This window comes from Pezoporus occidentalis, unplaced genomic scaffold (genome assembly GCF_034315485.1).
Source record: "Pezoporus occidentalis ecotype Australia unplaced genomic scaffold, CSIRO_AGI_Poc_V1 ctg86, whole genome shotgun sequence".
Lineage (NCBI taxonomy): Eukaryota > Metazoa > Chordata > Aves > Psittaciformes > Psittacidae > Pezoporus > Pezoporus occidentalis.
Window position 1 is genome coordinate 2,477,080 of NW_026916220.1, and position 24,200 is coordinate 2,501,279.

The window sequence follows — 24,200 nt, forward strand, 5'->3', positions numbered from 1 at the left end:
TGAGTCTTTTTATGATGCAAATGAGTCAGCTCCTTTTAAACACAACACTACAATTTTGTTTGAAAGACATGACAGTGACCCAACATAAAGCTTATGGTTATACGCAGTTCCCCAAAGGCAAATGCTAGAAAACCGAGCATTGATAGGCTAGCTTTGGAAAATTCTTTCACTGTGTTGAAACTTTTTGCTCATATACAAATGTATCTTCTCTGGGGCCGAGTATTTCTTCAAAAGGCACAGTAGCAGACAGTTATCAAAACATTTAATAGCTTTTGACTGAGTCTTATTTTTTAAATTTTTCTGGGTTCTGTGAAGTTATAGGCTGTGTGGGTTCTAGATTGTGCGATATATATTGGCTGGGCAGTGGCCAAAGGAAAAGGAGACTAGAATAAAGAAGTTGAAAACAAAAAGAAACAGCTGTAGACACAGACACACCAAAAATTTGTTAATTTCTATATTACTTTTCAATCTGACAGAAAGGTTTATATGATGTGGCTTTCTCAGGAAAGTCACCACTATTCTTTGCCAAGAATAAGACGCTGCAACAAAAATCTTTATTCTTTTATCAATTTGGTCTATATTTGATATCCTGAAAAACAGGATGACAGACTGACATTTCTCCAGGACTTAGAGTCAGCATTTTACCAAGTGAAGTATACTTTACCAAGTATAGCTATTCTGAAATATTTGGATCTTTGAAAAACAATAGGACACGATGCAAGTACAGCTACGTCAGCAATGGTCATCCCACAAATGTGGCATTTCTGATGCAGATATTGACCATAATCAATATATATTAGCTCAATCAGCTAAGCAAGAATTTACACGTGGTTTGGGTTATTTTTTTAGTTACCGCACATTTGTTTTTTCAGCAGTTTCTCAAGTTATAGCCTGTCCTTTCCTCCAGGTGACCGTATTACACATTTACATTGTCTGTTACTGAATTTGCTTTTTCCTTCAGTTAATGGCTCTTTGTTTCCAAGCCATCATTCTTCTTCAGAAATTACAGAATTTGTTAGCATGGTTCTGTCTCTCAGCAAGACTGTAAGACTGTCACTAGCAAGTATTTTCATGACTTTTCCATTATTTTTCACCTGAACACCCAAAATGTTAACAGAATTAGAGTTTGCAATGACATTCAGGAGGAGAATATAAAATACAAGTAATGCTACATCAAGTTTTCAATAGTTGGTGATGTTAGGGGATAGGAGACAGACTTGTCATAATCAATATTCTGCCTAACCCTGAAGAATACTGTGACAATCTGAAGAGTCCCCCATATTTACTGCACTGGACATACTGCACAGGAAACACTTCCAGCATTTTCCACACGTCAAGAGTAGTCTTGGTCATTTTTTATCAGCAAAATGAAACTTAATCAGCTCTAGTTTTATATCTGTAATTTCACACCCCTTGGAGATATGTATGCATTGTTGTTTATTGTAGTACCTAATAAACTTTTCTTCCTTAGGTACGACACCTAGGCAACATGTACACATATAACCAGCTATGCCAGAGTCTTTCAAATATTAATGGAATGACAAGCCATGGTGGCAATGTTGGTGCATTTGGCTCCTGCAAGTCAATCCTAACAGTGAGTCAAGAAAGTAATCCAGTGCTACGGTGTCAGCTCTCCCTCTAACATTTTAATGTCTAAATACATTAAAAAAAAACCACAACAAAACAAAAAAACAAAACCTTCTCAATTCTTATGTGTAACAATATCTTATAGTAAATAATTTCAAATGTTACGTAAAATTAAACCAAAATTTATTTTCTTCTTCCTGTCTTATTTTTACTTCATGCCAATATACAAAGTTTAGTAGACCAAGGAATCTATCAATATGTGATTCTCTTTCAAAATCCAAGGTTTAAGAAGAGTCAACATCTCACATAAATTAAGGTCAAAATTGAGCCAAGTGACATCAATAGTGTGGCAATTTTTTGAAGCATAACTGAAGTCAGCCTGCTTGCTTTGTTTATGTTAACAAATTCAAAACTGTATTCAAGAAGAGCAATGCATGTATACAGATGACTGAGATAAAAAAATAAAAATCCAAACATCCGAATCCTAGATTTTGAAAGCTCATCACATGTTCATAATGAAAACTGCAGTTTTTATAAGCAAAGCTATAAACCTTTAGATGTCTATCAAATTACATAGCTCTCATCTCAGATGCTTTTCCTGTGACAGAAACCTACTTCAAGAGATAAATCTGACCTTACCTGTGTGACAAACTGTATCCCACCAAAACCCGAGGCATGATAGATTAATTAGCACAGGATTCCATTTATAGATTCATGCTAATAAAGGATGGCCAGGCAATAAAGCATCCCTAAGATGAATTTCCTCCTCTACAAAAGCCTCATGGGCCACTGTACATGAGTTTAGCAAAAGATACATAATCATGCTATACAGAACTATTCAAGACAGCCCAAGACTAGCTAACTCAAAACTGAGTTAGTTATAGCACCAAATATAGCACAGTGTCTTGCCAAGACATGATTTACCAACCTCTGCTTTGAGCAAACTAGCTCAAGTACCATATACACTTGGACACACGGCTTGGACATCTGCCCAGAGAAATTTGTCCTGTGTTTCAGATCTCTTCCTAAACACAGCAACCACAAGCAATATCTCGCCCTCCATTCCATCATACCGTTGCCAGGATCTGTCTGCATCCCTGGCAATGTAGAATCATAGAATCATAGAAAAGTTAGGGTTGGAAAGGACCTTAAGATCATCTAGTTCCAAACCCCCTGCCGTGGACAGGGTCATCTCACACCAGACCATGTCACCCAAGTCTCTGTCAAACCTGGCCTTGACCACCACCAGGGATGGAGCATTCACAACATCCTTGGGCAAGCTATTCCAGTGCTTCACCACCCTCACAGGAAAGAACTTCCTCCTTATAGCTAACCTGCACTTCCCTTGTCTTAGTTTGAACCCATTACCCCTTGTCCAACCACTACAGTCCCTGATGAAGAGTCCCTCCCCAGCATCCCTATAGGCCCCCTTCAGATACTGGAAGGCTGCTATAAGGTCTCCACGCAGCCTTCTCTTCTCCAGGCTGAACAGCCCCAACTTCCTCAGCCTATCTTCATACGGGAGGTGCTCCAGTCCCCTGATCATCCTCGTGGCCCTCCGCTGGACTTGTTCCAACAGCTCTATGTCCTTTTTATGTTGAGAACACCAGAAATATATGCAATGCTCCATCCCAAACATGCCTAGATGTCCCTCCACTCGACATCCCACAGCCAAATAGTCACAACCTGTTTTTCCCTGCCAAAGACATTCCCAGAAATCCCTGGCTTGCTGCTTTTCCTAATTATCCTAAGTATTCTTTGATTAAAGGAAGATTTTTCTGTTCTTCCCATAACAGTCCACATTGCACTGGTTTGTTTTCCCTAACCTGCTACTTTCTAATATTGTTCCTAAATTTTGTTCGCTTTCCTTCCCTCTAGTATAAAAAGGGCTGTGGTTAAGTAGCCAGCTTCATCCTCACAGTCATTTCAAAGAATACCATTTTAGTCACACTCAGTCACTGTGATAACAGTACATGGATGATCTGGAAGACACTAAGAGCTAGGAAAAATTTTGGTGAACAAAATTTTTGTGTCTTTCTTGAAAATGCCCATTTGTGGCACTTAAAAGACAAACCTGAACAGATGTTTACAGTTATGGCAAATATCAAATGACTGACAAAGCCATGAAGACACAGATCACGTTCCCAGACAGTGCTGCTGCAGTGCCACAAGCACACCCCAGCACAGCTTTCAAGCTCACCACCAAACTCGGAAACATATTTCTATGCTCTGAAGGTTATTACTGAGACAAAATTAACATTTTTCCCAAGTGCTTAAGAGGCTGTAGGCAGACAGGCATGTTATATTAGCCTGCCAGTGGTGATCCTCCTGGCCTGGTCATGAAAGACTAGAAATCCACCCCTCTCATGGTCAATCAACTGCTCTCCACCACCATGTGTGTCCTTTATCATAGAATCATAGAATGGTTTGGGTTGCAAAGAACCTTAATATCATCTAATTCCAACCCCCTTGTCATGGGCAGAGACACAACACACTAGACCATGTCATCCAAGGCTCTGTCCAGCCTGGCCTTGAGCACCACCAGGGATGGAGCATTCACAGCTTCCCTGGGCAAGCTATTCCAGTGCTTCACCACCCTCACAGGAAAGAATTTCCTCCTTATATCCAACCTAAACTTCCGCTGTTTAATTAACCCACTACCCCTTGTCCTGTCACTACAGTCCCTAACAAAGAGTCCTTCTTCAGTGTCCTTATAGGCCCCCTTCAGATACTGGAAGGCTGCTATGAGGTCTCCACGCAGCCTTCTCTTCTCCAGGCTGAACAGCCCCAACTTTCTCAGCCTGTCTTCATATGGGAGGTGCTCCAGTCCCCTGATCATCCTTGTGGCTCTCCTCTGGGCTTGTTCCAACAGCTCCATGTCCTTTTTATGTTGAGGACACCAGAACTGCACACAATACTCCAGGTGAGGTCTCACAAGAGCAGAGCAGAGGGGCAGGATCACCTCCTTTGGCCTGCTCGTCATGCTCTTTTGATGCAGCCCAGCACACAGTTGGTTTCTGGGCTGCAAGCGCACACTGCAGCTGGTTCATGTTCATTTTCTCATCAACCGGCACCGTCAACTCCTCCTCCACAGGGCTGCTCTGAATCTCTTCTCCATTCAATCCGTATTAGTCAAGTTTTTTCATAACTAGTGTTCTTCCCATTTTTCAGCCTGTGTATTCCCGTGAAACAGCTCTCAAACCCCTCCCTCATGATGTTTACAAGCTCAGACTTTCTCCCAGTACCACGTCCTCAAAGTAGCATGTGAGGGAATGAGTGCTCCAAGCTCCAGAAAGCCTAAGTCAGAGCCAGCCTACTCTGGTTGGCAGGGTCTTTCAAGCCCATCTGTCACTGGTGATACCAATAGAAGAGCAGAAAAACTTTGTCCATAAATCATTCTGTCTTCACAATTTAAATTTTTATACAAGTCTGCTGAGAGTTGTTTCCCACATTTTGTGCATACACCAGAAAATCTGTGATTTGCAGTATAAAGCTAGACTTACTTCTATTACTAAGAAAAAATAGTAATAAAATAGTAATAAAACAGGGTTTTTAAATGTTTTGTTATTAATGAGCACCAAAGCAATTATAAAAGAGAATCAGGCAACAGTTTAAAGCAGTACATTATGCTGACTAATTTAAGTTCTTAGACAATAATGTAAATTAATGTCACCTCGACATTTTAGGGATTTTTTTAAAGTAACTTTCTTAGGGCTTTAAAGGACAGTAAAATGGTTGTCTTAGTAGCATCCTTATTAAAAAACTTATTTAAGAAAAATTGCTAGCAGCAAAAATATGCAATCTCATACTATTTTCAAGGTGTGCAACACATTCTCACAGCCCCCCCAAGACACTCTGTTCTTCATACCATGCCTCCTAGTCCTTTTGAAAATAAAGGAAGTGTGTTTGTAAGGTTATCCTGGTTGTATTTTTCTATTAATTAGGATGAAGTGCTGTGGCTACTGTGTAGTCTCTGTTAAACTTACTTAAGCACAGCACAGTTTGTAATGGGTGCGTTATCCAAAGGGAATACAAACTAACCTACAACTGCCCACTTTTTAAAAATATTTTCAGCATACAATTAATTATGAAGAGACGCTTCTGTCAGGGAAAGTAATAGAGAAATAACACACTTTACACAAACTCTTCCAGGGTGAAGTAAAAATTATTTCTCACATACACTGTTATGATTGCTGCTTGATTGCTCAGTAAACACATAAAATATCAGGTGTCATTTGGAGAACCTAATTTAGCACGCATAAAATTTCCTACTTCATATGTAGGAGAGCCATATGCTATAATTAGAATTCAATTTGTGCAGAACTACCATGTAGCACCAATAATACTAAGTGTGTATATGGAGTTTAACAGAAAATTTTTAGCAAGGAGCATTCAGTCTAATTCACCTAATATGAGTTTTGGACTAACAGCTAAGCCTTCATAGTTTTCCTACTAAATAAAATATTTTTTTTTCTTCTTGGTTTATTCCTCTGAAGCTTGGGAAAGCCATAAAGACTACAAAGTGGTTTCCCCTTTTTCCTTTTTAAAAACCTAGCACATACATTTCCTTGCTTTGTTCTTCCCACAACATTTGTATAATTAACACTGACAGCTCAATTCTCAATCTTCAATTTTATAAAGTATTGAAAATAAGAATGTTGTTATGGTGTGGGAGAAACTACACTGAAACTGGTAAGCAGGAACACCTTTCATCTGAAGTCGAGGGGAACAGTGAAATGTCGTTTTGATTAGAGATGGTGAAACAATAAAGGCCATCACACAAGCCTCATACGACACTAGAAGTCCTTCTGGAATTTGAATTATAGAGGCTGATGTTAAATGCCAAGGTAGGAGGATTCACTTGATTGCAGTTTTCACATTTGTGCACATGTCCAGAGAAACTGAAAGAGATGCAGTAAGAAAAGAATAATGCACAAAACACGTCAGAAAAGACGGAGTAACTGAAGAAAGCGAGACAAGAGTTCTGGTGCTGAATACTGGTTGCCGTAGACATGGAAGTATGAGAAAAATAGAACTATTAAGTAACTGGTTCAGAGTGTTTAATTCCTACCTGTTTAGAGGCACGCAACTGCACTTCTTTTTTCATATGAACAGGAATGCACCTAATATCAGTTCCTCTTAGCCAAGAAAGTATTTGAGAATGTATTTTAGGCTTTGTGTGAGATCAGATTTTAAAAAGCCTATTCTCCTCATTACTTTTAAAACTTTCCCTGGAACAAAGTGAAGGTCAAGTCACATAAAACAACAGCTGCCAAGCAGTTTCCCAACTCTTTGATGTCCCTGAGCCAGAAGTAATGGTGTGAAGAATACAGAAGTGCAAATGCAGAAAGAGGAGCCCCTCCAGAGAGCAGCGTTCCGGTCTGTAAGAGATGACCAGAATTAATAAGCCAGAAATAACAGGGCACAGGTTTTCACCTTTTCATATTTTCACAAATCCAGAGTATGAAATTATCCCATTATGGAAAACATTGCAATATAACCCAAGCAGAGTGAAAATCAAACAAATCCATTTTGGTATTACCTGGAAAGACACTATAACTCTGAAGTGTTATGCAGAATCTTTTAGGAATTTGAAATACTAGTTGGGGTATCAAATCTGTGCATTAGAAAGACATTGTGAATTTTCAAGTTTTTACAACATTTGAGATTTAAGTCAGGTTTTCCTTACACAGGCACAATGGAGTACTATCAATAGAGTGTATTTTTTTATTAGAAATCTCCAAACTTTCTGCAAAGTATCTTCTGTCATGATACAAGGAATTGCTGCCAAGTAAGCAAAGGCATTCATGTACTCAATCTCCATCTTTCTGTCTCCTTCAAAGTTCAATATATCTTACCCCTCAAAAAAAGAGAAAGGCTGTTTTGCATATAGTCTCCTTCCTTACGGTCGCTTTTTGTGTCCAGTGTTTCCAACAGGGAAAAGAGCACGGACAGTAATAGGAGGCTCCATGGCTTGGTCTGAATATTGTAAACTGCCACCAGTTTACTTTGTGGCACTTGCTCCTTGTGGTCTATATCTAATCTCTCCTGTCAGATTCAGTGCTCAAATCCCCTTCAGCACATTTTTGCTCAAATCCCCTCCAGCATAATTACTCCAACACTGTAATTTTTTGCTAGCCCGTCTTTTCCACATGCAGTTGTCACTCCAGTATGCCCCAAAATGTCTTCTTTACTTTTTTTTGACTTTTTGCCTGTTTCTTTCCTTCACTAAGAACTCCTACACCCTGCTGCTGATTTCCAACCATCTTTCTCCCACAAGACAGCATATACTTTCCAGAAAATGACAGTGATATGATTCAAATAGACTCCTGGACAGTGGTTCTCTTTAAGAAAACCTGCTCAATACTTCTGCTAAAAAGCCCAAAGAAGCCTAAACATTTAGCTCTTAACTATATGAAAAAAAAAAAAAGTCACAGAAACGTCTGCTTGGTTTTCTACAAATTATGACCATGTCTAAGACTAAAAGTTAATCATTGGTGATCCTGTGGGTCTGTTTTAACAAAGACATTATTTCACAAAAGGCTAAAACCACTAACCTAGGTAGCCCAAATTAAGCGATCAATCAGTATAATCTCACTATGGTCTCACTCTATACTAGTTTAAAACATTTTGAAAAGATTTCGATGAAATGCTTGCCTGACGAGTACTTCCTTCGAGCACATGTTGCCTATTCTCCCACAAGCTTCATGGTGTTACTTGCATTTTTGCACAACTCATAGGAATGTGGCCATGAGCTTATGGCTGATATAAACCTCATAGTGCAGTCAGGTGACCTAATAATGCACAAAGCTGATATTAATAAGCATGGAATCATGGCCTGTATTACCACCCTTACACCAAAATGCAGTGGCAAAACATTGTACACTATTGTGTATTGCAACACAAGCAAACATGAATTAAATTAGAGAAAGAAACTCTCTGTGTCATTAACTAATCCCGGAGCAGTTTTACATCAATACAAGTCTGTGTCATTACTTTTCCTGTTTACAGCTTGAGACAGTTCTTGAAAGGCCATTTTTGAAACAACAGTAAGAAGAAACATTCCTTGTATATTGCTTTTATTAGTACGTCTGTATAAAACACATATTTCTAATTTTTTTCTTACGTCATCATACAATAAACATTACACAATAAACATCATACAATCATTAAAGTCTACCAGAAGCAAGTTCCCCAAAGGCAAAAATAGACAACAGCTGAAGATGAAATTCTACTTTGATTTTGCACACTAAATGTAACAACTAAATATTTCCTGAAAGGTTAGAAAAATGTGCTGATAGTAAAAGCATACCTAGAAAACAGAAATGGATTCAAGAGAGAAACAAACAGGTAATTAAAGGAATTCACAGTATACTGCTAAAAGGAAGCTAAAAGAACAAATTGTTCTAGTAGTGCAACAAATGCAAATAATATCCCATTAATTGCTAGCTGTATTATAATATGATAGCTTTCTGTGTTTCCATATAAATAGATCCTAGTGGTATTAGCATCTTTTACAGAGCTCAGATAAAATAGTGTGGAAAATGGAGGGCTGTAAAAATGATAATGTGTTAATTCAAAGCATCTGTGACTAAAGATGCATAAACAGGAAAATGGCTTAGAAACATGGGCTGCCAAGCAGATCTGAAGCCAAGAGAGAAGAGAGGAGGAAAAGTCTCAAAATTATGCCAGTGTCTTTTTTTTTTCCCTGTAGTAGGGACTGAAATGTTCTGATTATAGCTATACACCTACAAGTCTAAGAGCACGTTATACTTTCAGCAAGTGAGAAATGTCACTGAAGTCAAAATAATGGAGCTCCCAACCTAGGCATCACTTAATCAAGGGGGAAAAGAATGAACCGCAAGTCTATTATGAGTCTATCCAAAACCAACTCTGTCCAACTAAAATTATCTTTAAATATTACTTATATGGTTAATACAAGATATATTGGGTTTATGTTGCAAGGTTTTGGTAGTGGGAGAGCTGCAGGGGTGGCTTCTGTGAGATGACAGAAGCTGCTGCCACTGGCCAAACCTAAGCCCTTCAGAAATGTTGATAGTGCCTCTGTAATCACATATTTAAGGAAGGGTAAAAAACTCTACAACAGCAGCTAGAGAGAGGAGACAAACAGTGAGAACAGCAGCTCTGAAGACACGAAGGCCAATAGAGAAGGAGTGGAGGAGGTGCTCCAGGCATATGAGCAAACATTCACTTGCAGTCTGTGGTGCAGCCCACGGTGAGGCAGCTGTGTCCCTGCAGCCCACGGAGGTCCATGCTGGAGCAGATTCCACCTGCAGCCCATGGAGGACTCCACACCAGAGCAGGGGGATGCCCAAAGGAGGCTGTGACTCCATAAGCAGCCCATGCTGGAGCAGGTTCCTGGCAGGAGCTGTGGCTCCATGGAGAGAGGAGCCCGCACGGGAGCAGGTTTGCTGCAGGACTTGTGACCTCACAGGGACCCACGCTGGACCTGCTTTCTCCTGAAGAGCTGCATCCCATGGAAGGGACCCACACTGGAGCAGTTCATGAAGAACTATAGCCTATGGCAAGCATTTCACCTTGCAGAAGACTGTCTCCTGTGGGAGAGACCCCACGCTGGAGCAGGGGAAGACTGAGAGGAGTCCTCCCCTGAGGAGGAAGGAGCAGCAGAAACAACATGTGATGAACTGACCGGAATCCCCCTATAGCCATCCTTCTGCCATCCTTTTAGAGGGAGGAGGTAGAGAAACTGGGAGTAAAGCTGAGCCTGGGGAGAATGGAGTGGTGGAGGGAAGGTGTGTGTTAGATTTGTCCTTGTACCTCATTATCCTGTTCTGATTTTGACTACCAATAAATTAAATTGATTCCTCCAAATAAGGTCCATTTTGACTGCGACGGTAATAGGTAAGTGGCTTCCCTGTCCTTATATCAATCCATAAGATTTTTGTCACACTTTTCTCCCCTGTGGTGTTGATGAAGGGGAAGTGATAGAATGGCTTGTTAGACCCCTGGCAGCCAGCCAAGGTCAACCCCCACAAAGGTAGTATCAATGCAGTATAATTAGACCTTTGTAAAAAACCTAACATAACGACACAAAAAATTCCAAATTAAGAGAATAGAGGGCTATAAAATAGCATAACAAAAATTAAAATAGATGAAAAAACAGATGATAGCTTGTAACATCATGGAGAATACACCATCATTAAGGAATACCTCATCATGGATTTCATGAAATCACAGTTTGTCTGATGCCACAGAGACCACTGCTAAACTGTGTGTTTTATTTTAGCCAAAACTGAAGCAGTACAAGAACACAGTAAATCTTTAAACAATGGGGAATCATCCTGGGAAGCTGGAACTCCAAACAAGACTTGGGAGTCATGGCAGGCAAAAAGCTGAACATCAGTTGCTAGATCAAGAGGACAAGTGCGTTTTCTGACTGGATTAACAAAGAAACCCCAAAGACTTCAGTTACCCACCACAAGAACACTGCAATTAACAATACATAAACATAACACCATCAAGTGGATGGAAGCTGAAGCTGTCTATAATCAGATCACAGACTATGAAACTACACTACAGATCATAACAGTCCCCCTGATAGGCCATTTTGACTGCATCCTGGGCTGCATCAAAAGGAGCATAATCAGCAGGCTGAGGGAGGTGGTCCTCTCTTTTTTACTCTGCTCTCATGAGACCCTAGCTGCAGGCCTTTGTTCAGCTCTGGGGACAACACAAAAGGGATGTGGACTTGCTCAAGTGCATCCAGAGGAAAGCCACAAAGATGATCACAGGGCTAGAGCACCCCTCCTACAAGGAAAGGCTGAGAGAGTTCAGCCTGGAAAAGAGAAGGCTCAGACTATATAACAGTCTTTCAATACCTAAAGGGACCTACAAGAAAGCTGGAGAGAAACATTTTACAAGGGCGTGTAGTGACAGGGAAAGGGGGAATGGCCTTAACTTGAAAGAAGGTAGATTTATATCAGACATTGCTAAGAAATTCTTTACTAAGAAGGCAGTAAAGCACTGGAGAAGCCTGAGAAGCTGTGGCTGCCCCATTCCTGGCAGTGCAGTATTCAAGGCCAGGTTGGATGGGGCTTTGAGCAACCTGCTCTAGTGGAAGGTGTCCAGTGGCAGGGGGTTGGAACTGGATAAGCTTAAGGTCCCTTCCAACTCAAACCATTCCATGATTCTATGTTTCTATTATTTTAACTAGGATCAGGTCTTTTCCCCTAATATTTAAATTCTAATTCAGAAAATTACTTTGGTCTACACTGAAGACTGTTCAATCGAGACGAACAAATTTCCCAAGGTCTTACAGGCTGTAAATCTACAAAATTAACCATGTGTCAGTGTGGGCAGATTTGAGCTTTCAATATGCTAACATTTAGGATCCCCCTAGAAGTGAATGAATGTGCAAAGAAAACAGCTATTTATTTCAAGACATTTCCATATAACCTTTTCTCATGGATGTTACATGCACATCTGACAAAATATGTGCTCTCCCTTGACTTTCTTACAGGCAAACTTAACATAGGCTTTCACAATACTAAATGGGTTTTGTTTATTTTGCAGTTCTTGCTCACCTTAAAGCATAAAAGATTTTGGTTCTAGAAAGCAGCTTATTAAATTTTCAGTGTGGAATATTGTACTCTCTTTTTTTTTTCTTTGCTTTTTTCCCCTCCTATAGTTATTGCCCCATGAACACAGGAAGAACAGTCAGAGTGAAGATCTGAAGGTGACTGTTTCTATACTGGCAAGAGGCAGGGAGCAAAGACTGGAAATGAGACGGAAACAGGCCAGCTTCAAGTTGCTCTTACATTAGACAAGAAAGAGTAGAGATAGACAAAACTCTTCCTGGGACTGCCTAGGTGCTGCTTGGCACACCCTGCTGCTGCTCTGGATGGACAGAATTTGGCATTGGCAAAAAGATTGAAATGCTAAAAGCACAAAAAATGCATACAGTTCAGCTGAAAAGGGACACAATTTAATAATATTCTCCTCTAGATTCAATCTATGTATGACTGACTATTTTCTGCCAGGCAAGCATCTTCATTGCTTCTTAAAGAAAACTTGACAGAATAATGGTTCCTTTTCTATGTTTTTAAATGTGTTCAAATCTACATCATCATCTTGGAATTTTCTTTTTAAAGTTGCAAAATCAAGTATAAAGCAGAAAAATAAACCTGCATAGTACAAGAGAATTATTACAGGAAGTTGGTGACAGCGAAGCAGTTAACTAAAAAGCAAACCTATAATGGCTCTCCCACTGTTAAAGTTAATATACGAAGTAAATCAGGCTCTGCTTAGTTTTAGGAGTTGAAAAGAGAAATCTGGCAGAGATAAAAGCAGCTGTAGGTCAGATCTTTTCAACTTCAATCCCCTTCTGCCTTTAGATAGACCATCTTAAAACTGTGTTATGGCTTTAGAAGACAATATTTTGCGGGGCAGAGAAGCATAAACAAATTTTTTTCCAGCCTTATTATATTGATGGGGAATATCATCTGGGAGTAATACTTATAATCCCACTAAAACTAATAAATCAACATTGATTAAGCTATTTACATGAGTGAGAATATTCACAAGCACTACCTGCAAGATAAGATGATAGAGAATCAATGCTGATACAGAGAAGCCAGATCAAGGTGGCCAGGGAGACAATTTTTTAAAGACAAGCCAGAAGATTTTAAAGATTACAGACAGAGAACAAAAGATGTAAACTAAAGAAAACTTAACATCTAGCAAGAAACTTGTGGTAAATTTTTAAGTCCCTCACAAGCCATACACACAAACTTATTTGGAATGAGATCAATTTTCATTTATAAGTCAAGGAGGCCAAAATAAAAAAGACAAAAGGATGGAGTCTCTAGACTCCTAAAATATTTTCCATAGCTCAGGAAGGTTATCCTTCCTGAAGCAGCCCACTCTGTAACTGATCAAAAGCTACTCCTTCAGATTAATCTGCTATTAAGCTGGAGGAGTAAAGGGAGTAAAAGGAGTAAAGGAGTAAAAAGTACTGGGCTACAGCTGATTAATATTCTTCACTCTGTCCTGAAAAAAATCCAATCTCCCCAGAAAAATATGTCTGACATTTAAAGTACAAGCATACTGTGGTATTTGCTAAGGTTTTATACAGTTATGAGTCTCAAATTCTTAGAAGGTGGGTTTTGTGTTTTGGTGTGTTGTTTTTTCCTGAGTGCCTGATTAGCAGAGAGATGAAAAGCCAAATTCTGTAAACTTCTGGAGACACTGAACATATTCTACGTGCCACCTATTATACAGAGGAAAACTGATTGCTGCAACATTGAAGTTCAGAGGTACATCGTTTCCCTTCTGCACAGCAGTCTAAAAGGGTAGATGTTGAGAAGTACTTTTCACCCTGAGACTTGACTGTCAAATCTGAGACTTGGAAGGAGCCAGTTGTAAAGTGGGAAGACACTGCATGGCTCCTCTTTAAGTTTCAGGAGTTTTATCTTTTCTCTCATGTGGCTTTGGGCAACTTCCCCGTTTGAGGCCAGCAGTGGAAAGGTCAGGTTTTTTCCTACAGCATTGACATTCAAAAAGGAATAGTCAGGCACTTAGATTAATTTTTCTTCAGTGGATGTAAAGTTAAGCTATCGAGCTATGCAGCATAGGAAGCTTTTAAAAGTGTTTAAAGGAAGCTTTTAATCAGGAGATCTCTTAAACTTCACAAATTGTCACACAGTATTGTTAACTTAAGCCTCATGAGACTAAAGGCATTGAACAGTAAATCTGTAATGTCCAGAACTGGAATAACAATCAGTGTGAAACAGGCACGCATGCAAAGTGGGCTTCCCTAAGTGTGGATGGTGGGAGGTACTGTAACTTCTGCTTTGCTCACAATTATATTTCTCCAAGCATGGTCCCACAGGGAGCATTAATTACAGTGTATTCCTCACAGCCGACAGAGAGGGAGCATGTCATGAAGCATCAGGTTTGAGACAGAAGGGGAAAAAGAGAGAAAACAGATGTATAACAGTGGCCATGGGTTTTAAGACTTTATTGAAGAATGTTCATGCTATAACTAAGTGCAAACATGATTTTTCTTCAAACTGCTCCTCAGAATTTGATCACACACCTCATCAGTTTTCCCCTCCTTGTCCCCTTGTTTTCTACTATTCTTTTTAGACACTTTTTGGACTCTGGTGCCTTCAATATTTTTTCCTGTTTCTTACTCTGGTTGCTTTATTTTGGTTTATTTAAGCAAAAGTCTGTTGTTGCAGCATAAATATAGAAGTCACCATTCTGAAAGTACAGACTAAAATCAGGTTCCCAAATAGTTATGTAACAATTTCAGGGAGTAAGACACAAATTATATAAGCCTTCTGCTAATTTATCAAAACTGATGAAGAGATTATTAAAACCTGAAGGTTCTTTCTGCTTTCTTAAGTTTCACTTAAGAAAGTGAAATTTCCTCTCTTAAGGAAATTTCCTCTCTTAAGTTTCACTTAAGAAAGTGAATTTCCTCTCTTACAGATGTGACTTTCAAATATAGCATGATCATTTATAAGGGATGCAAGGACAGAGACATCTTGTGGCAATAACAAGAGGTATGCAAACAAATGCACTTTCATGTACTGAAAATAGATACATGAAATAAGCTGGGTTTACTACAACTTTTCAATGTAATTTCAAAACAAAGACTTTCAAATTAAAATATCAAAGTACTCCACTAATAAAAAAATTTGTTATTTTAAAGAATTGTTTGAAGGTTTTGTCTACCCAAGTAACATTATTGAAATCGTGCGCATGCTGAAGAGAAAAGAAAGAACAAACAAACAAACAGGTTAAAAAAAGGTTCAGCTCTAATAGCAGTAAATACAAGGAGCTTCTGTAATTTCAAATTACTAAGAAATTTAACCAAACAAATATAAATGAAGTCATTGTCTCCTTACAAGAGAATATTTCTGAATATCCCTTGTAGAGGAGAAATAAAATGGTGCCTCTAAACTGCAGCAAGGATAAGTCAGGACAGATCTTGTTTCTCCCTGTGGCGGTCTCTGAAAATTACTAGGTCAGCATTAGAAGGAATGGCTAGAAATGAGATGGGTACACCAGAACAGTGCAGACTCTCCTCCTGTGATTGCTGTCCATGCTGGTTTTCTGTCAATCAGTTTCTTCATCTTAAAAAGCGCTTCTTAGCACCTGTGTGAAATACCTGGTGTTTCTAGGAGCAGCATTACCCTCTCTTTCCATCACAAATGGGATCCAGAGCATTATGAAAAATACCTTTTCACTGCTAAGAGGTTCCAGTGAGGTTTATTAGGTAAAAATGGATAAATTAAGAAAGGCATTATTTATACCGATCCCTGACAAAACTGAATAACATAGAAATGGGAATGGTTACAGCATCTGTAAATCTCCAAGAATCTCCATGAGCCTGTGATGTTGGTAAATAAATACCATGGATCAATATTCATTGAAGTGAAAAAAAATATAATAAATTTTGAATATTACAGGAAAATATTTCAGTGCTACAAAACATTGCTCAGTGCTGAATGACTGAGGGGTCATGAGGTTCAGGGAGGTTAAACACTTCAGCTGTGACCACAGATCAAGGTCAGATACCGCCTTTGGAAAAACATCTCATAGCCCAAGCTGCAGATTTTAACAGCAGCTGACATAGTCTTGTATAGGCATATTATCCCTTAGTTTACTGATATAAAAGCATCCATGCATGAGATGTTAATTGTTACAAGTTACCAAAAAAATAGACAGGACTATCTCAAAAAATATCTGAAACAGATGTTGAGAGCAATGTATGACATAGGACTATATTGCCCTCTGGAACATGAGAAAGAAAAAAGAAAACTAAAACCAAAACCAAAAGCCCTCTAGTATTTTAAAATAGAGCACTAAATTCCTGTGAGTGAATTTACCACCTTATCAAAACAAGATCTCCAGCATGATACCAGATTAAAGAACAATATTGGCTCTGAAATGCTGAATGAGGATGCTGAGTGATGAGGGAGAAGATTGCTGTTAACTGACCTGGAAAGACACCACAGACTATTTTGCCAGACATCTAGAGAGCCATTATTTTCTATTAATACTATTTTCTGTCTTCTGGAAACGAAAAATTTTGGCCTAATGCATCTTTTCAAAGGTTGCAGAGGAGAGAGAAAACAGATATGGTTAAGATCACTCATTTCTGTTTTCATGAAGTTTTACCACAGCTATTTGTATTTTTTAAAATACTTTTAATGGAAACATTTTGGTTCACCTTTAACCAGGAGATAGTCATTTTTCATATCAACTGCTTGATAGCTTGATTGTTTAACCAATTCCCAATTATGAGTACAGCTTCAAGTCATAACATGCATATTGATTTTTTTTAAATCAGATATAACAGGTTTTAGAAAAGATGGAAGTTTGTAAAGAGGTGGCAGTCATTCTGTCACCTACTTCAGGCTGTAAACTATGATAGCATGGAAAAATGAAACATAACAAAAAGTTCTGAGATCCACCATTGAGAGGAAACAAAGACAAGTTAAACACTGCACTTATGACACAAGCAGGTTTTGGAGTCATGTTGTCTTTCACAACTGTTTGCAGCTAAACTACAGCTCTCACATTAATCATATTTCACATTAATCATAAACCAAAAGAATAGTGCCTAGAAAAAAAATAATGGATATGGAATAAGAAGGAAAATAACTAATTAATGAAGGGGTTAGGGAAGTCAAAAGTTCCTGAGGAGCTTTGATTGCCAGTGCTGCCTGCAGCCAAGAAAGCTAGAAGAATTCAAAGGTTTATCCAAGAAACACTGCAGGCATGGATGGCAATAATGAACTTCTCACCTAGCATGAATCCAAGTAAATGCAAAGTTTCAGTTTAACGGGGTAAAAATAATGATGCTGCTGATACAGATAGAAACACTACAAGCCTGCAAATTTGAAAACTCAGAATATAGTATATATGTCCTGCAACAGACTTAAAATAGTGACTAGCAAATCAGCCACATTTAGATGTTGTAAAATTGATGAAATTGGGGGTTTCAGGTTTTCTATTTTTCTACTACAGAGATAATCAAGGAAAGAAAACTAATTCACCACTATTCCACTCTTTCAAGGTGACAGAATTATTTATTTGTGTAACTGAAACACAATACAAACAGTATACATAGTGCAAGATAGCATAACTCATACCACCAGTGAGATCCAGATGTGCACACTGCACACGAGGATACACACCCAGCTGGTCACTCTTTTCAGTCATATGTGACTATGACCTTTAACTGGCAGCATGACAGCATATAAGTTATGGAACAGTCTCTCTTGCCCCACCTTGCTCATTGAAATAGCTGTTGTCTTTGCCTTCAACAACAACAAAAAAATCTTTCTTAGGATGGCAGAAAATAACCCAAGGAATAGATGCCCACTTACTGTTCTTTGGACTAGTTTCTTGTTACTGCCTGTGCTGCATGTCACATTCAAAACACCATAGTCCATCAAGCACTTTCCCCCTCTGCCTCATGGAAATGTTGGGTCTGAGTTTGCTCGGGAATCACCTTCTTCAATGGCTGTGTCGCAGATTATCAGTCTCTCTCTTGCCCTTGCACCAAGAGAAATCCAGAGGGACTTGCTTCTTGCTCCTACTTGAACACAGATTAAAGAACGGATGATCTGTGTCCTTTCACTGCTCTATCCAAAAGAAATAACGCTCATAATAACAGTCCAGCTACCTCTCATATTTTTCAGAACAGTATTGTGCTCCAAGAACTGGACTTGCCCATGATTCAGAAGGCAGCCAACTTCAGACAGCAGACCGTTCAATCAGAATTGATTATATTTACATTTTACTGCAGATAAGAAAAACCTCCTTTTATGTAATCTCTCAGGAATAACTGAAGCATAAGGGGAAAAAAACAAATCAAAATAAAACAAAACACTGAAAGAGTGAAATCGGGTCATCCATACACTTCCACAGATTTACCCTTGAAAATCTACAGTTAAACCTACATTAAAAGAAAGTTTTCGATGCTGATATTTTTTGCTGTCACAGACATTCTGCTAAAAAAATATTTTAACAGAAAGTACAGATATTATTCCATGTCAGCTTCCTTAAGTATACCTAATAAAACATTTCCAAATATTTGAAATATTATTGTGGACCTCAACAGTGAAATGCATATGTAAGTGCTAATAGTGCTCACTCTGTCACAACTGGTAACCAGATGTGTTCAGAAAAATAAATCTACTAGCATTTCAACAGATGTATGCATGGAAGAACATCATAGCATTGTCAAGGCTGGAGGGAAAAAATAAAAAGTGAGGGGAAAAAATGGTTCAGACAAGAGAGGAAAGCAGGAGATATGAAGAAGAAAAATACAGAGGTTGAAAAAACAACCCCAACAAGAGAAAATACCTCCCTGCAAATGTACTCATGGCTATTGGCCTTCAGGCAATGTATTGATATTAAAATTAACCTCTACCAATACCTTTTTGTCCTCAAAGCAGTATTTTATCATTAATATACCTGCTGCAAATATTGTTTGATTTTTATAATCTGTTAACCTTTTCAAGAAAATACTGTCCTCTCTGGGTGGAATGAGTTGTAAATAAATTTTGTTACAGCTATCACAGTTTGTATACAGCTATCACAGTAATTCTACAATGAGAAAAACGTACACATCACCCCTATTGAGGTCTTACAAAGGCTAAGACAACTGTGCATTGGCTAGCAGTCCTGCTTACTTATCCCAGGTACCTAATCATCTTTTTACAGCAGCATCTTGTTGTTGGCTGGTATTTAGTTAACAGCCTATTATATTCAACCCCTTTACTACCATACAGCTTTCTGATGCTGAGTTTAGAAAAAAACAAAGCAAAGGACTGATGGCTGTGTCTCTGTGCTAGGGATGATGAAATAGCTCCTCTCACCTGTTGCCTAGGTTGCCTTGCAAAGGAAAGGATGACTGCATGTTCCAATGCTCCCAGGTAAAACAGGGATTTAGGATGACTATTTGTATACAAAATCAACCCTAGCCATCCAGAAGTATTTTAAAGGCTGAAAAATTATCCACAAATATTTTAAAGGCATTCATTTGCATGAAATGCGCAACTGGAGACAACAGTGAATGCAGCAGCTGTCAACAGTTACTGTCCACGGAGAATCACTTGTACAGCCCCCATAATTGCATAAGAGCGTTCAGGAAAAAGTGCTTAACCCTAAGCTTTTACAGAAGATACACTGTATGAACCTTCTATGAGTCATTCCAAGTACCAGAAAAGGTAAAGTGATGCCTCAGGAAAGAATCTCTTATCCAGCCCTGCACTCAGATCCTTCCTCCAGGCTGAAACATTCTGCTTCACTGCTGGCTGGACAAACCGTGCAAGATTTGGCATAGAACTGAACTAGCACCACCACCTCTTTGTTGTGAATAAAGTGAAACACCAGCCATGCACACGTAGTAAGGAGACATTGCTCCACTAATAGGTCAGAGTACCCACGTGTTTTTCCTGCCACTAGACGCCGAGTCTTTCACATTGACTACTGAAGTACTGTTCATTAAAAAAATTATAATCTACAGATAGCCACAATTACAAAAACTGCCTATCTCATTGTACAAACAACATTTTAAAGAAATTTAAAGGATCCCAGCACAATTTTTCCTAAGCATTTAAGTTGTTGTTGAGCAATTCACATTACCCAGCATCGCTTAAATGCCAGTTTTTAGTATCTATTACACCGAACTCCTTTTTAAAGTGTTTTGAAACCTTCAATTGTTTAACATGTGCTTCTGCTTTGTAAACACTTACTACAGTCTGAGTAATTTCTAAGTATTTCTGACAGCCAGAGCAGCAAAATATCTGTATCAATCTACATGCTTTTACAGACTGTCTGTAATCAAGAACCTATATTTAACTGCTGTTTAAAGCTTAGGCTGTCAAAAAGCATGAGCTCTCTGTGGTAGGCATGGGACACATATACAATGAATTACAACCCCTGCACAAATGCATTTAATTTATCTCAGTCACATATATTAGATAAATGATTTACTTCTTCTCACTTCCTCTCTCAGAAGCTATTCAAATTGTTCTACATATGCCATTGACAGAGCTGCTACATAATGTTACACTTAATTTGATGAGGTAAACAGTTGCACAGGACTACTCAAACAAATGCAGTTAATTCACAAGACTTGAATTTTCATGTATTATTGTCCTGGGTTCAGCAGCAGCAGTCTTTTTTTTTTTCTCCTTCTTAGTAGCTGGTGCAGCACTGTGATTTTGACTTTTGGCCTGGGAACAGCGCTGATAACACTGACGTTTTTAGTTACTGCTTAAATGTTTAGACTGACCAAGGACTTTGTGAGTCTCATGCTCTGCCAGGGAGGAGGGGAAATGGGGAGGAAGCAGAGACAGGACACCTGACCCAAAATAACCAAAGAGGTATTCCATACCACAGCACGTCATGCCCAGCATATAAACTGGGGGTAGTTACCCAGAAGGGCTAGGGCACTGCGGGGTTGGACTAGGTATCAGTCACTGCTTGGTCAGGCTGGGGGGGGCGAGTTATCAGTCAGAGGGTGGTGAGGTGTTGTATTCTCTTCCCTTGTTATTTCCTTTATCATTGTTATCATTGGTGGTAGCAGTAGTGATTTGTGTTATACCTTAGTTACTAAACTGTTCTTATCTCAACCTGTGGGAGTTGTATTCTTTTGATTCTCTTCCCCATCCCTCCGGGTGCAGGGGGAGGGCAAGAAGGGGGGGAGGGAGTGAACGAGCTGCATGGCTGGGTTTAAACCATGACAATTATTCTAAACAATTTTGATGTACTCAAGAGCAAAGGTCTCCGCTCTAAAGTATCCATACTTTCTGCCCCCAAATAATAAAAAAAAATAAAAAAAAAAAAGACATTTTTGGAGAAAACTGTTTTGGAAGATATAAAAAAAAAAATTAATCATAGTAGAAATTCCAGCATGGAACAGGAGATGCCTTTAATTTCATTCATTTTGGATTATGTTTGGCTTGACTCAACACCCAGGCGTGGGTGGCTGTTGCTTTATGCAGAGATGTACAGATATCTCTGCAGCACAAGACTGAAACCAACAGCAACAGGAAGCAGTCAGAAAAGACCTAATACTATAGCCACACCTAGTACTTAGTCATAGCTGGGCTTAGTTTAGCTGGACTAACCTGGAAGTAAGGTGGGGTGACACAGACCTGGGTAACAAACAAGGGAAAAGCAAGTGGAAAGGAGCTGGCAGTCCTTGTGAGGAGAAGGGGTGGCACTAGCTGCAGCTGACAGCACCCTACTCTGTTTCACCAGGGTAGAAGAGGCAAAGCTTGTCAAGCAGCGTACATTCTCAGGACAGCAGTCTGCTCATAAATTAAGATACTACTTCACATCTTAGTTTACTCTTTGGCTACCTGAGAAGTATAATGTGGCTCAGTTTGCTGATGATGCATATCAATTAACCACTAGAAAATATGCTGTTTATTCTTGGCACTACCATATGAAATCAAATATGCTACTGCTGTTTCTAAATCAAAAGACATTGTCTAGGTCTGCAACAAAGCAACAGTAATACATGCTATTTGTTATTATTAAGTACCTATAATTACATTGAACTCAACGTGCTACCCCTTTTTTAATTTAGAGGAAAAATACTACCAACATAGTTGTCACCAAACTGCAATAATCCTAGTGATATTCAAGGGCCGATGACCACTATGTGACCAATGTGAGCTAGTTATTATGTTTATTGGGTCTGCCCCAGTGTTTTGACAATTATATCAACATTTCCCAGAGTACAATGCCAAGATTAGCCACTTCCTTTCTTGGCACTGCTCAAGGTTTGTACAACTTACCTCAGCAGCAATGCTGCTGGAACATTTTACACCTAATCTTCTTTAAGAAGTGGTGTTTTCGAATCCACCATTTAAAGATGAGAAGACAAAATGAGACCTTTACATTCACCTGGTTGCAAAAATGCAGGTAGGAAATTCCACTCAGTAGAACAGTCCTACCAAAGGCTTCCTCCTTAATGGTTAATATCGAGGAAATCACGAATAAGAAAATCGGAAAGTTAAATGTTATGACAAATAACAAAATTAGCACCATGAAACAACCTGTTCTTCACATTTCCAGGTCTCTGGAAAAATCCCTGACTGTCAGATATCAAGTTGACCATTCTGTCCTCCAAGTAGCAAGTAGGAAGCTTAGCACAGTTATCAGGTTAAAGCCTTGTGTTCACAGACACATGTGTAGTAACTCAGACTCACATGTATTAATGCTGAATGAATCAAACTGCAGTTATTGTAGTCAAGCATAAGGGCAGCACCAAAACACACATCTAACACATGTAAATCTGATCCTGCACTCTCAGGCACCATAGAACCCAGCTCCGTAAGTGTGAATGTCCAGATCCTGATCCGAAATCTAACGTGTTAGTTCAAAACCAAACAGCTGGGCATGTCCTACACACAGTGCTCTCCAAAACAGTGCCACCAACTTGAATATTCCCACTTACTTACACAACTACAAGTCCATCCCTGTAAAGCCACATAGGGCACCACTCTCCAGTAATCGAGACGCCAGCTCCCTAAGCGTGAATGTCCAGATCCTGCTCCTAAGCCTCATGTGTTAGCACAGTAACAAATATCTGGACATGTTATAAACAGGGTGTCCTGCGGAACAGTGCCAACAACATGGATATCCTCACTTACTTCCGCACCTAAAATCCTGTAAAGCCTCACTGGACACCACATTCCGGTGACCAAGACACCAGCTCCCTAAGTGCCAATGTCCAGAACCTGCTCCTAAGCCTAATGTCTTAGGACAGAAACCAGGAGCTGGACATGTACTACACAGGGAGCCCTCAGCAACAGTGCCAACAGCATGGATATCCTCACTTACTTACACACCTAAACCTCAATCTCTGTAAAGCATTATTGGACGCCAGTATCTGGTGACCGAGACACCACTCCATAAATGTCTATGTCCAGGCCCTGCTCCTAAGCCTAATTAATGTCTTAGGGCAGAAACTAGGAGCTGGGCAGGTCCAACATATGGCGCCTTCCAGAACAGCCCCTCCAACATGAATATTCTCACTTACTTACGCATTTAAAACTCCATCTCTCTAAAGCCTCACTGGGCACCACTCTCTGGTGACCAAGACACCAGCTCCCTAAGGGCAAATGTCCAGACCCTGCTTCTGAGCCTAATGTCTTAGGACAGAAACCAGGACTTGGACATGGCCTTCACAGGGAGCCCTCTGGGACAGTGCCAACAACATGGATATCCTCACTTACTTACACACCTAAATCTCCATCTCCATAAAGCCTCACTGGACACCACTCTCCAGTGACCAAGACACGAGATCCCTAAATGCCAATGTCCAGACCCTCCTCCTAAGCCTAATGAGTTGGAACAGAAAGGTATAGCTGGGCATGTTCCACAAAGGGATCCCTCCAGAACACTGGTGCCAACATCTATATGCTCACTTACTTACCCACCTCACTCTCCATCTTTTAAAGCCTGAGTAGACACCGCTCTCTGGTGAGCGACACACCAGCTCCCTAAGTGGCAATGTCCAGACCCTGCTCCTAAGCCTAATGTGTTAGGCCAGAAAAAAGTAGCTGAGCACGTTCTATGCAGGAGAAAAG

The 24,200-nt window shown here is 39.5% G+C and overlaps 1 long non-coding RNA gene across 1 annotated transcript; it reads left to right on the top strand.

Moving 5' to 3' along the window:
• Positions 1-22,916: 22,916 nt before the first annotated feature.
• Positions 22,917-23,776, top strand: LOC134156462 (uncharacterized). Its single transcript, XR_009961917.1, has 2 exons — positions 22,917-23,395; positions 23,595-23,776. It is a non-coding gene; the product is annotated as an uncharacterized LOC134156462 (long non-coding RNA).
• Positions 23,777-24,200: the final 424 nt, after the last annotated feature.